We start from the raw sequence: 13050 nt of genomic DNA on the forward strand, positions 1-13050 counted from the left end.
CTCGAACTAAGATGTAACCGTGAGCTTAACAGAGGCAATTGGCATCAGGAACCAAGGATCACAGAATCACAGAGCAGCTGAGTCACGAGAGACCTCTGGAGATCGTCTAGTTCAACCCCCCTGCTCAAGCAGGGTCCTCTAGAGCACGTTGGCCAGGATCGCGTCCAAACGGCTTTTAATATCTCCAGCGAAGGAGACTCCACTACCTCTCTGGGCAACCTGTTCCAGTGCTCACTCACCCTCACAATAAAGAAGATTTTCCTTGTGTTTAGACAGAACTTCCTGTGTTTCAGTTTGTGCCCGTTGCCTCTTGTCCTGTCACTGGGCACCACGGAGAAGAGACTGGCCCCATCCTCTTGACACCTTCCCTTCACATATTTGTGTACATTGATGAGATCCAGTCTCAGTCCTCTCTTCCCCAGGCTGAACAGGCCCAGTTCTCTCAGCCTTTCCTCAGATGAGAGATGCTCCAGTGCCTTCATCATCTTGGTAGCCCTCCGCTGGACTCTCTCCAGGAGTGCCATGTCTCTCTTGTAGTGGGGAGCCCAGAACTGGACACAGTGCTCCAGACGAGGCCTCCCCAGGGCTGAGTGGAGGGGCAGGATCACCTCCCTCCACCTGCTGGCAACACTCTGCCTAATGCACCCCAGGAGACCATTGGCCTTCTTGGCCACAAGGGCACACTGCTGGCTCATGCTTAACTTGTTGTCCACCAGCACTCCCAGGGCCTTCTCTGCAGAGCTGCTTTCCAGCAGGCCAACCCCCAGCCTGTCCTGATGCCTGGGGTTATTCCTCTGCAGGTGCAGGACCCTGCACTTGCCGTGGTTGAACTTCAGGAGGTTCCTCTCTGCCCAGCTCTCCAGCCTGTCCAGGTCCTTCTGAAGGGCAGCACAGCCCTCTGCTGTATCAGCCACTCCCCTGCAGTTTAGTCTCAGTAAACTTGCAGAGAGTGGGCTCTGTTCCTTCCTCCAGGTCACTGATGAATACACTGAACAAGACTGGACCCAGGACTGACCCCTGAGGGACACCGCTAGCTACAGGCCTCCAACTAGACTCTGCGCCGCTGACCACAACCCTCGGAGCTCTGCCATCCAGCCAGTTCTCACTCCACTTCACTGTCCACTCATCGAGCCCACACTTCCTGAGTTTGCCTATGAGGATGTGATGGGAGACAGTGTCCAAAGCCTGGCTGAAGTCCAGGGAGACAACATCCACTGCTCTGCTCTCATCTACCCAGCCAGTCATCCCATCAGAGAAGGCTATCAGATTGGTCAACCATGATTTCCCCTTAGTGAATCCATGCTGACTACTCCTGATCATCTTATCCTCCACATGCTTAGAGATGGCCTCCAGGATGAGTGTTGCATCACCTCTCCAGGAATTGAGATGAGGCTGACTGGCCTGGAGTTCCCTGGTGGGTAGGTTCCCTGAGCTGCGTTAAAGAGTGGGGACTGGTGCAAACTGCTAAAGGTGTACTGTATCTTTGCTCTTTGCCGATTCCCGTTCCTCCAGGGTCTCATTAACGTCATGGGTTGTGAATATTCACTTAGGCTGCATGTCTTAACTTGCAAAAGCCTGTAGTTTTGCTTGAGAATAGTGGAAAACAGCAACAATCAAAACAGACTTTGCAAACTACTGCTTCATTTAAAAACTTTTATCACTAAATACAGATTAAAATACCTTTTTTAACCTAAAAAAGGAACAGTTTAGCTTGCTTTACATACCTTTGTTTATTGTGAGTGTTCAAATTCACTTTCTTAGAGTAAGGACTTCTCAGCGCCATGGTGTGTAACAGCTGCTTTACTTTATACTTTCTGTTTTATGGACTCCGCTATTGGTACTGTTGTTAGCACAGAGAAGTAAATAGAGTTTGAGCAAAAGATCACACCATAGCAACCCTCAGCTTCTGTTTACAGTTCAAATACATGTCTGTGTCATAGAAATTTATGTTTTGAGGAATTTTCTAAACCAGTACACCGATTGGTTTAATAACAAAAGGATTAATACAGATAAGCTGAATACAAATTTAGCCTCAATATTTGAATGATGAATCATTTCAGTTTTCTAAAAGCTGTCAGTAGATAATACATCATAGCCACTCAGTGGGGAGAGAATATTCTTTGTCTTGTTTATCACACTGAAAAGTGCATGACAGTTCTGAGGGAGAGATTTATTTAAGTACTCAGCGGAATATGAGTTCTCCCATTGAAATCAATATTAAAATTCCGTTTGCTTAATGGGAGCAACTCTGTGTGTGTTTTGAAAACTCTAGCCTGGTGGTTTATAATTTCCTCACCTTTTGATCAAAAATGTAGTTTTTACTCTAGAGAAACTCCTATTGACTGAGCAGGTAATTTTATTTGAGAAGAGCTAGTGGAATAAGTTATGTGCTTCCCTGAAAATCCTAAATGCAGAAGGATTTTATGGCTTTAAAGGATGTACCAGCAAAGGACGTTTTTTCTCTTCTGAAACTGAGGCTAAGACGCTGTTACTAACAGTGTTTTCTTTTTTTTTTTAAATGCAAATAGGCAAGCTTTTTATTCCTAAAAGGAATCACGCCTTGGAGGTCTGACTCATACCTGTTGGTCTTTCAGCTGGCTTGTCTTTATTCTTGGCCAGTGGTGCGTAAAACATGGTCAGTGGAAGGGATGAGGTAAGTCTGGGATGGAGTCACCATTTTGGAAGATTTTATATCTGATGAGGGCCTCAGTGTTTTTGGGCCAGGGAATGGCTGGAGAAGCTGATTAGAAGACAGTGCAGTGTTAGGTATATCATGATGTACTTCTGATTTTGTTTCTGCTCATGTTTGTGTGTACTGTGGGATAATTAATGTTTTCGTTTAAGTACATACAAGGTATCTGGCTAGTTTATGGCATAGCTTCTAATTATATCACTGGACAAATGAAGTGCGCGTAATTTCACTGCCATCAGGCCCTCTTGGTTGTGAGCTGGGTTCGCTATTCAAAAAAATGATTGTTTTAGCACAAGAAGTTATTTTTCAGTGCTGTTCAGTATTCTTAGGCAGTGTGCTAAACGTAGCAATGTGGCACTCCATACTTCGAATTTAAAAATAACAGCAAAGTAACAAATGTGACATCTCTGGTCCTGAAATGAGTCAGCTGAAATGTACGTTGGAGAATATTATTTAGGTCTAGTGTCTTGGGGTAGAGCTGCAGCACTGGCTGAGGGAGCCCTGTGCTGGGCAGGGGCCACCACAAGTAGGATATTGCTGATTGCCTGCAAAAATGAGCCTTTAAATCCAGGGGTGTCTGGTCCAAACAGAGCCTCTGGTGTGATGCTTGCTGAGAGCCTGTCTGCAGCACACACACATCCAGAGTTGTGCCTCTTCTCTCCCAGCTTCCTTACATCATGTAAAGATCATGGAACTGAGGGAGAAGTCAAGCTTTTATATAGCAGTTGCTGCTATAGAAACTGTTAGCTCTGCAACAACATGCCCTGTTATGGAGGTGCAGCCGCAGCAGCTCTGTGCTAGAAGTTGCCATGACCAAGCTTTCAGTTAGTCTTCATTATTTTAGCCCAGGTGTTTACCTTTGTTCCAAGCAGTCTTGCGTCTTTCACTTTTACTACATAAAATTTTTTAGCATCAGAAATAAAGATGCACAAGGCCTCAGGCTCAGCAAAGAATTGTTTGCTAAACAAGAAATTCATTACATTGTAGTATATAGATTTATTTACTATTTTGAGTCTGTTAAGTCTTGCAGTTCACATTAGGCCCCTGCTAGTTTGAGTTATGGCTGTAACTTTCCACAGAAAGTCACTATCAGCCATCAGGAAAACAGAAAAAAACCCCCATCATTAAAGGAGATATACGAGAAGCATCATGTCTATTAAACCGTATGTGATAGTGTTAAGACAAGAAGACTGTAAAACCACTGTAAGTAAATATTTATGAAGTCATAGGAGAATGCAGCTGTCAGCTATGAGTAGAAAAAAGCAATCTAATATTGATCCTCAGAATCAATAGAGCAATCCTGTTAATGTCTATAATTCTAATTTCTGTCACTGGAAAACAAACAAACAAAGAAGGAAAAAAAAAATAGAACATCCTGAAGGCATTTGAAGTGCTCTACCAAAAGTAAAAAGCAGGTGGGATTAATAAAGCATATTAAACCAATAACCAGTTGCTTCTTTAGTGGTTACAAGAATTCTATACAAAGTAAAAGGGAGATACTTTATTAAAATCTGAATTCTGGATATTGCATCTGGCACAGTATCTCAGAAATATTTACCTGAGGAACTGGTTCATATTTATTTGCAATCGAATACTCTGATAAGAACAGAAGGTATATGAAAGATCTAGTACAAAATAACACCTTCTTTCCCTGTGACTCTTCAATGGCCAGGATGAGCTTGTCCTAAACGCAGTTGTGCGGTGTGTGCTGAGCATTTCCTCATTGAAAATAGATGTCTGGGAAATTTGGACGGGGCCTCTCTGCAGATGAGATGGAGAGGACAACTGGCAACAAGGACAGGGAATAAAAATGGCTGGTTGCTTCCACCGCTGCTACTGCCACCTATTCATGCTCATCCTCCCATCCTGCAGAGCAGGTGAGGCAGGGTAGGGGCCAAACCTTTTTTTTCTTTACGTTGTTCTTCCAGTGGCTGCACTGTTTGTAACTCAGGCAAAACAGGCTTTCAGAGTACGGGCAAGGAAGCTGTAAGCCTGCCGTGTCGGCAAGGTATTTTACAGCCAGCCACAGCAAGTCCCTGCTGCGTTTAGCTTAGCAAGGCTGTGACCTAGCAGGATATATTAACCCCCTCGATCCCCTGCTGCTGCGGGGCTCTGGGGTCCTTGCAGGAGACAACTGCCAGTTTTCTCCAAGGAAATGCTGAGAAAAGCATGTTGCAAAGCAATCGTACAATTACTGTGGCTCCCAGTGTTCAGCCATGAATTGAACTGGTTTTGGCACTGGGCTGGAAAAAGCCCTGAAGATTTTGACAAGTGTGTTGCAGTAGCCCAAGCTATTAGTTGCTGCTCTTCCCATCATTTTCCATTCCACAGAGACATGCTCACTTCCAGAATATCTTTACTATCTGTAGAGATAATCTTCCTCTTTATCTCCATTTTGCTGTTATCTACTCCTTTCTGCTTCAGAACATCCTAAATTAATATTCAGAGGTAGGTAGCTAAAGTTCATCTCTTGATTGTGTGCTGTTAGACACAGCAAGATTTTGTGACTGACTTTTATAGCCCCAAGCAATAGCAGTTTCATAAGTTTGACGTGTTCTTTGGCTCACGCAGAATGCTGTAAAAAAAACTTAAAAAAATTAGACTGCTTATTTAGGCAGATACTTGTTTATAGGTTTAGGAGCTGAACTGATTTGGGGTTCTAAATAAGTTCTCCCTGAGGAACCCGACTGTCCTACTGGAAAAGTACTGAATGACACTGAAGCAGAGCAGGGACTGTGTCTTGTTACCTACTGTGTTGAGGGTGCTTGTGAAGCTGCTGGTGGTGAGGTGGTAGTGGAAATTAGGTCCAAGATTTTTGAACCCTGACGTCTAACGCTGCAAGTTATGAACGCCAAAGGTCTCTGCTGCCCTTGGCAAAACCCCTACAAGGTGATACTACTCCAGGCAGTGATTTCCCTTCGGATAATTCATTATCTCTTGCTGTGAACAGAAGCAAAAATAGTAAGCAAAAGTACCAAGTATTTTTTTCATAGGAGGATTGATATTCTCCTGAGCGCCTCATCACAGGCTGAATGATGGTTTCATTCCTAGAATGACCTGTTTTCTCTTCAATTTAACTTGCATCACTTCCATCGGTAGTAAATGTCCCTTTGCATGGTCTGATCCAGTTTGATAGACAAGAGCAGTCAGGTTAATATACGGGGTAGGCACTGCGGATCTGTGTGTTTGGTGGAAAATTCACACAAGAGGTGAAACTGGATCATTCTTTTATCCTCTGAGGGTTGGGTAGATGGGATTCATCCAAACCTGCCTGCTCCCGAAAGCATGCTCAGCTTGGTCTTAAATTGGTCTTGCTGTTCATTCATTCCTGTGCTCTGACATGTGTCACTGAGGAGCTCACTCTTCTGCCTTGACAGAAATGACTCAATGACCTTTCCAGCTGCAGGAGACGGAGCAGGACACCTAGCAGTAATGCTTAGGTGAAGTGCACCGCGCCGTGTAATTACATCTGATCCCATGTGACGGCGAGGAGGAGAAAGCTATCACCTCCCAATTCTGGCTGGCACTTAGCTAGGCTCTCTGGCACCGCGGCTTGCAGAAGGAGATAACTGCTATACTTTTTAAAGGCAGCAAACTGAGTGTAGCCAAAGAAAACTAAGCTGTTTTTAAGAAGAGACTCTGTTCTGTTGTCAATAGGTCTTCTAAGTCCCTCATGACGTTCGATGCCTGGCAGCCTTCCTTTAGGAAAGCTGGGAAGCCTGGAGGAGCTGTCAGGGAGAGGGTGGCTTTGCTCAGGGGAAGAAATGTCACAGCAAAGTGTCTGTGCTTCTCAAGATACCACTGAACATCCTCTGCAAGCTGATTTTTCTTGAACTGCGTGACCAGCACAACTCAAAGCACAGCCAGGCAAACACATCCACATGCATGGGGTTGTCAGACTGCCATATGCACGCTGTTTCAAAGTGCAAGGTTAAGAGAAAGATGCTGTCCCACCACCTTTTCCTTGAAATCACCTAAAGTAGTTTGTGTCAGGTGCTTAGGAAGTAAAGTGAAAGATGCTCTAGAAATACTAAAGTCCAGTCATCCTCTAGTAGGATGAGGATTCTGGCAAACAACAAAATGAAATCTCTCTAGAAACACTGCATGATTTACAACAAAATGAAACCTCTCTAGAAACACTGCATGATTTACACACCCACTTTTTTTTAGTTTTGAATAATCTAGGATTATTGCTGCCAGACAAACTAAATTAGTCCTGTCATATGCTCTCAAAGCCAGGCAATAGCAAAACCAGCTCAAAGGGTTTTATTTTTTAAAAATTTTTCAGGGCTTTTCAAGCTGTGGAAATGATGAAACACTTAAAACAGTGTGAGAGAAAAGACTGTAGAGGATTGTACTAAGTAAGCTTTCTGGTGGGAAGCATGCAATTTTATATTATGTGCCGTCAGCACATGGAGCATGATGGGGCTATAATTTTACCTATGTTATTTGCTCTGGTTGCCGGAGAAACAATACAAAGAAAAGTCAAAGTGCTCCTGTCCTTATTGATCTTCTCAAACTCTCACAAACAGCATCAGTTGTTATAATTATTTGCTCTTCACTGAACACGTACCACTGTCACATGTACCGCTGTCAAAATCAGCTGGTTTACCAGTGTGGAAATTTAGACCTAAAACCATGGGGGGAAAAACACTATGGAAGAAGCACATTAAATAAAATTAGTCAGGTGTATGAATTATTTACTTTTTCTTTACTTTAAAAGCCTTATTTATGCAGATAGAAATGAGGAAAAAAAAAAGCTTCCTCCTCCTCCTCCTCACTGTCTGAGTCCCGTAGGGTGTGGGGTTTTCAGGGCTCTGCAGAGGAGCTGGGGATGGGACCTCATGGAGACAATCCATCTGGCAGATCCTGGAGTTTCAAGTTTCATACAATTTTTGTTGTTCATTTCTGTGCTTTGAGAAATGATGCTGTGGGTCTGAGGCAGCTGCACCTCCCTGAATGGTGCAATCATTTTCTTTCATGCAGAGAACTGAGAGTGTGGGTGAATGGGGGGTGGTGACTAAAATAAACCTGAAGGGGCTGCAAATCTGTCCCATGCTATTTCTGTGACCTCTTATTATAGGTGACCTGCAGCCTCACACCTGAGAACCTCTCCCAAGTTGTAAACACAGAGAGAACAAGCTTCTTTTTGCATCTTCTTCTCATAGTAAAAATAAAAGCATAGGAAGGCCAGAGAGAAGGCTTTTATTTTGTAGGGGAAACCTGAGCAAAATATCAGGTTTTGACTTTACCTGTGGGATTAGAGGGGTTTTTCAATCTTTTTCAGCATGGTTGTGTCCTGACGTCCCCCTTGCCATCCTGTTTGCCCTGTTCCTCTTAAATGACAGGCCACGGCATTCGCCAGGCTGTAACTTCCCCGGGAGGTTGTCACGGTGAAGGCAGATCTCGCAGGTAATGAGAACTGGCCTACGCACGGCTTTGGAAACCTTAGCGTATCCTCGGCTAGTCTAATTCTTTTGGGAGCTGCAAGAGAAAAAGGCAATTGAAATTTATTCAGGGCAGCGAGTTCAAAGCAAGTCCCAGCGCTTAGCAGCCGCCAGTGGAGAGTAGGAAGCGACAATGGAAATGGAAACACTACAGTTGGGTTTATGTGCATTTATTTGTCTACCCTTTTTTAAAGCTAATGAAAAATGCAGGGTTTTTTTCCCTCATTTTTGGAAGAATTTTCTCCAGCAGGTTTAATAATATGTGAAGAAGAAACGATAACACCCCGCTGCTGGATTGGCAGCCTGCAGCTAACTTGTAATGAAGTTTTCTTAATAGCATTTCCATTATTCTCCTTCCAGCTGAGGACGTGTACAAGATATAACTTAGTAAAAGTATTGCAGCCTTATTTTTAAATGTCCCTGTGCAGAGTTACAGTTGGGGTGTCAAGTGACTCTAGTGTTTGGAAATTATGTCTGATAGCCCCCTGAAAGTGTGAGAGTAACTGTTCCCCCCGAGCTGTGTAAGTAGTCATCTAGGTAACCGTTATATGAATAACCCCGGTTTGTTCCCGAGAGAGGTTTCTTGGGCCTTTTTTCTTGATGGAGATTTGATGAAACTAAAACAGAAACCCTTTTAAAGTAGGTGTTTAGAAGAACAAAAACCTTTTTTGATTTTGTCATCTTACAATAAGCAGAGGAAATACGGTGGCCCACATCATTGGCCAATCTCCCTGCTGTAAAAATGGATAAAATTTAATGGGATCTTAAGGAACATCTCAAGAAGTCTCCCAAAACTGAAGGAAAGCCTTAAGTTAGCCAGTTGGTTTTCAAATCTCGGCACTGTCTGCTAGTCCTGAGAGCTACAGAGGATGGTGCAAGCAGTTTTCAAATGTTTCCAGCCCCCCCCTTTTCCCATGCTGTTTTAGGTCTCATAAAAGGGCCGTCCAAAGCCTTCCACTGAGCATGCAAGGAGCCTGGAATTACAGACTTCCTGCAGACTGACTTGCACGTAGTGTAGCGTATCAAGCAAATTGTCAGCCAAGAGACTGAGGTCAGTGGCAGGTGAAATTGGATGTTAAATTGTAAGATCAATCATTAAAGGCATTTTTTAGGGGATATAAAGTATGTTCTGTACCATTTTTCTATTCTTTTATGTTTGGTATGCAAAGCTTTTCTTTGTTGAAACATACCATCTCACCAGTCAACAGTGTTGTTTGCAATGGTTGTGTTGGGTATTTTGCCTGTGAGTGGTAACAGCATCATAGTTGTGGTAATAACACAAAAAAGTAAATTCTTAGTCAGTTATCATTGTATTTCCTTGTGCTTTTAGGTTGATGCTTGATTTGTAGCTTAGTTATGAATTTACATAAACATGACTTTTTCAAATGAAAACTTTATTCAAACAGTCCCCCCCAGCATTTTCTACCACTTTTGTTTCCTTTGTTTGTTTGGCAATATGTGCGTTATGCTGGCCCTGTTTTGTGTTTAGACGAATGGTGAAATTAAAATTCATTCCAATTTCAGTATAATAAATTTCTCTCTGCTTGGCAAAGCATTAAGGATTTTTTAAAATGTCATATTTACTCACTGTATGTAATTGAATGCATACATCCTCTGTGAATACATCTGGACACATGCATTATGCATGAATATAGCACAAAAAAATATTGAAACGAATCAGTTTTTGACTATAAAAGCGAAGGCAGTTCCAGAAGCAAGGCAGCCCTTATTTCCATCTCCCTTTGGGTGTATGAAGCCCTGAGTTTTGTGGCAATGCCCTGTTTCTATAGTAGAGAACGCTTGCAGATTCAGGCACCTATTAGGAAGACATTTAGCGACAGTTTCAAATACCTCGTGGACAGACCCCACAAGCCTGTTCAGACGCAAGAAGCAGAAGAGCTGTTGGAATAGCTCTAAAAAGGTAAAAAAAGCTTTTTACCTGGGCTAAAAAGCTCTACTGAAGGAGCAGACTATACAAGCTGAGCTAGAGGGTTGCGCTGGGATACACCTCTCCCACGACGCGGGACAAGTCTTTGGCTCCCGCACAGGTATTCTGCGAGGTGCTGCACTATGCTGGGCGGGCGTATTCTGAGCTCAGGACTGTAGACTGAAAAGGCATACCTTTATATCTCTTTGCAGAACACTGTTTGTCTGTAGTGACAAAATTGCACATCCTTAGAGAAAAATCCCGTAAATGAAAACATTTTGCGAGATTTATTTTGTGTAACCATTTTTTGGAGTTTACATATTTGTGTAAAGTGATCCTACATCTATGTGTCTCTAGTAAGCTCCTTCGTTGCTGGTGTTTAAAAGTTTTAAGTTGTTTTTTCAGGACATATATAATTTAATATGAATAATAGTAACAATATGAATAATGGTAAGCAGCTTCCTTTCTTGGCGTTGAGCCAGGTGAATGAGACTTCTTTGATTTCGTAGTCTCAGAACTGATCCAAACCAGACCTCCTGTACTCAGAAACAAATACCCTGCATACAAAATGGCATTTAAGCACTTTCCTTATTAGAAGTTCATGCCCTGGTCTCTTTAAGTCAGCAAAATCCCCGTTGTAGAGAAAATCAAATCCCTAACCAGGTAAAGCAAAAAGAAAGCATGCTTGATTTGTAGTTGTTGCTTAAGGATCCAGTCGTGCTTGGGACGGGCTGCCGTGTTTTCAGCACGCAGCGTGAGAGCGTTCCTGGGCTCCCTGGGTAAAGGGCGTGCGCTAAAAACACTGGGGCTCCTGCGGACAGAAGGGTCGCTGTAACTTACTCTCGCAGCTGTTCTACTGAGTTGCTATCGCTGCTAAGAAAGGTTTCACTAGATCATTTTGAGCAGTGTTTTGACAGGATGGTGGATGCACAGTCTCACCAGGACAGAAGAGCTAAAAACGGCTGGCCGTTCTCAGCACAGATAGGCGCTTTGTAGGGGTCTGTTGCCAAGCCCCGAAGTCTCTTGCTCCTCAGGGGTGGATAGTCATTTTTTGATTCTGGGTTTTATAGCCTAGCCGCACCCTTTCCAGCAGGTAGTATAGAGCAGTTCCCTGACACTAAGGAATTCTTGCTGCCAGATTTCAAGTTTCTACTGCAAAAGCGCTGTAGAAAAAAAAAAACAACGAACGAAAAATGTGACGGAGAAAGAAGTTCCATCCTTCCTTAGATTAATTTTCAGAAATTGCTGAGCTGTTTTGGTAGAAAGGTAAAAAGAATCAGTCTGAAGTACATATATGACAAGGAAATTTCAGGCCAAATGATTAAAAAGTTTAACAAAGTTATAATCACAGAAAAACCAGTGTTTACAGGGAGAAAGTCAAGACAGCGGGACCGAGGCAATACAGCCAGTCCCTCCTGTGATGCGTTCCTCGTTCCCTATGTAAAGATTTCGGGAAGATTACTTTCCAATGTGATTGCCTTTGCACAGAACTGTGGAATTTAGAATCACCTGCATGAAAAAATTGGCTCTCTCTATATAAATGCTCATCTTTTCATGATTATGTACTTGGGTGCAATAAACAGTGCTTGAATTGCATCCGTAACAGTTTGGGCAGGCAGCACCTGCTGTGGTGTACGTGGATGCAGGTCAGCGTTTCTTCAGCTTCTAATATGTGCGTGCAACTTTTCTGCATAGACTTTCAAAAATCTCGGTGTGTTTTGAAAATTTCCAGAGACTTGAGAGTTTGTCATTGAAGCTACTCTTATACTTAAAGTCAGCCCTCTCCTCACCAGACATCTTCCTATCAATGTGCTTGGGATCCTTTTCTGTATTTTGATGAAAGCAATTTAGAAGATCCTCACTAGTTTTCGGTTCACAAATAATGGGCCTTTTGGAAAGTCTCTCTGGTTAAGGTTTGTGCCACCCTTTTCTTTGGTGTTCCGTTGCCAGCCAGCAGAGGGTACCCTAAAGCTACGCATCCATTTAAACGCAGTGCAGGAATGCACAAGCTGTAGAATAATGTCTTCTTTAGCATTTACAGCTGCTCTGATTTTTACTTTCATACTGTGTTGTGGAGGTGATGGAAGTGGGCTTTCTAGTGAATTAGAAAATTTAAAATTTATTTATAGGCACCATACATATACACTAATTCTCCCAAATGCTGAACGGTACACATTTCATGCCCCAAAGATTTTCTGCTAGAAAACACATGACATGAAACCAAAGGGCATAGCGCCCTGCTGTCGTTCACAACTTCGAGAACCCCAAAAGACTAAGAAAATGAATGAGGTGTGAAAACGGAGCAGCAAATAGTCTTGAAGTACTGAGAAAAGTATTTGCAGCAACAGATGTCATGTCTTTGCTGAAGGTGAGTGGTATGCTTGGAAAAGCAGTAAATGTAAAGAAGGTCACAGCTTCTTGCTTAGGTGACGGGGAAATTAAGGCTCTAAACCTGGGAGGTGCTTTGCTCTGGCAGAGTCTGCCTGACTTTCTCGGGGAGGGAAGGTGCACAGAGCGACATATCTCTGTTAGCCCTTTCCATTTCCATTTGAGGACTTCAGAAGGGCCAGTGTTCACGGAAAGTGATTGATTCTGTGATTCTGTGAAAGGGGTTGCAGGACTGACAAAGTCATCTATAGGATGCTCAATGGAAAAAAAGGAAAAGAACAAAGAGAAAGGGAAATTACTTTGTAGTAACAGGCCCTGTGATAAATCAGTAGCTTATGGTGCTTCCCAACTTGGAAATCCTATCTATTTGCATTTAAGCATGCCTGTTAATTTGTCACTCTAGCCATGGTTATGTATGTTGCACCTTTGGGTGCTGGAAGCCTAGGGCTACCCGAAAAGTACTTCACACATTGCCAGGTTGAAATAAGCAGGAAAGCTTGGGGCCAGATACGGTGTTATTAGTGTGAATTAGCCAGAAGTCTGTTTCTGAGCCTTTAGATGGGTCTTTAATAAAACAGCAGATTCATGAACCGAAT

The 13050-nt window shown here is 43.0% G+C and overlaps 1 long non-coding RNA gene across 1 annotated transcript in view; it reads left to right on the forward strand.

The window, feature by feature from the left end:
- Positions 1–2606: 2606 nt before the first annotated feature.
- The window catches only part of LOC138066683 (uncharacterized), a 47090-nt gene continuing 36646 nt past the window's right edge, over positions 2607–13050 (forward strand). The window contains exon 1 of the long non-coding RNA XR_011140054.1: positions 2607–2653. This is a non-coding gene — a long non-coding RNA (uncharacterized lncRNA). The remainder of the gene's footprint in view (positions 2654–13050) is intronic.

Source organism: Struthio camelus, chromosome 3 (genome assembly GCF_040807025.1).
Source record: "Struthio camelus isolate bStrCam1 chromosome 3, bStrCam1.hap1, whole genome shotgun sequence".
Taxonomy (NCBI): domain Eukaryota; kingdom Metazoa; phylum Chordata; class Aves; order Struthioniformes; family Struthionidae; genus Struthio; species Struthio camelus.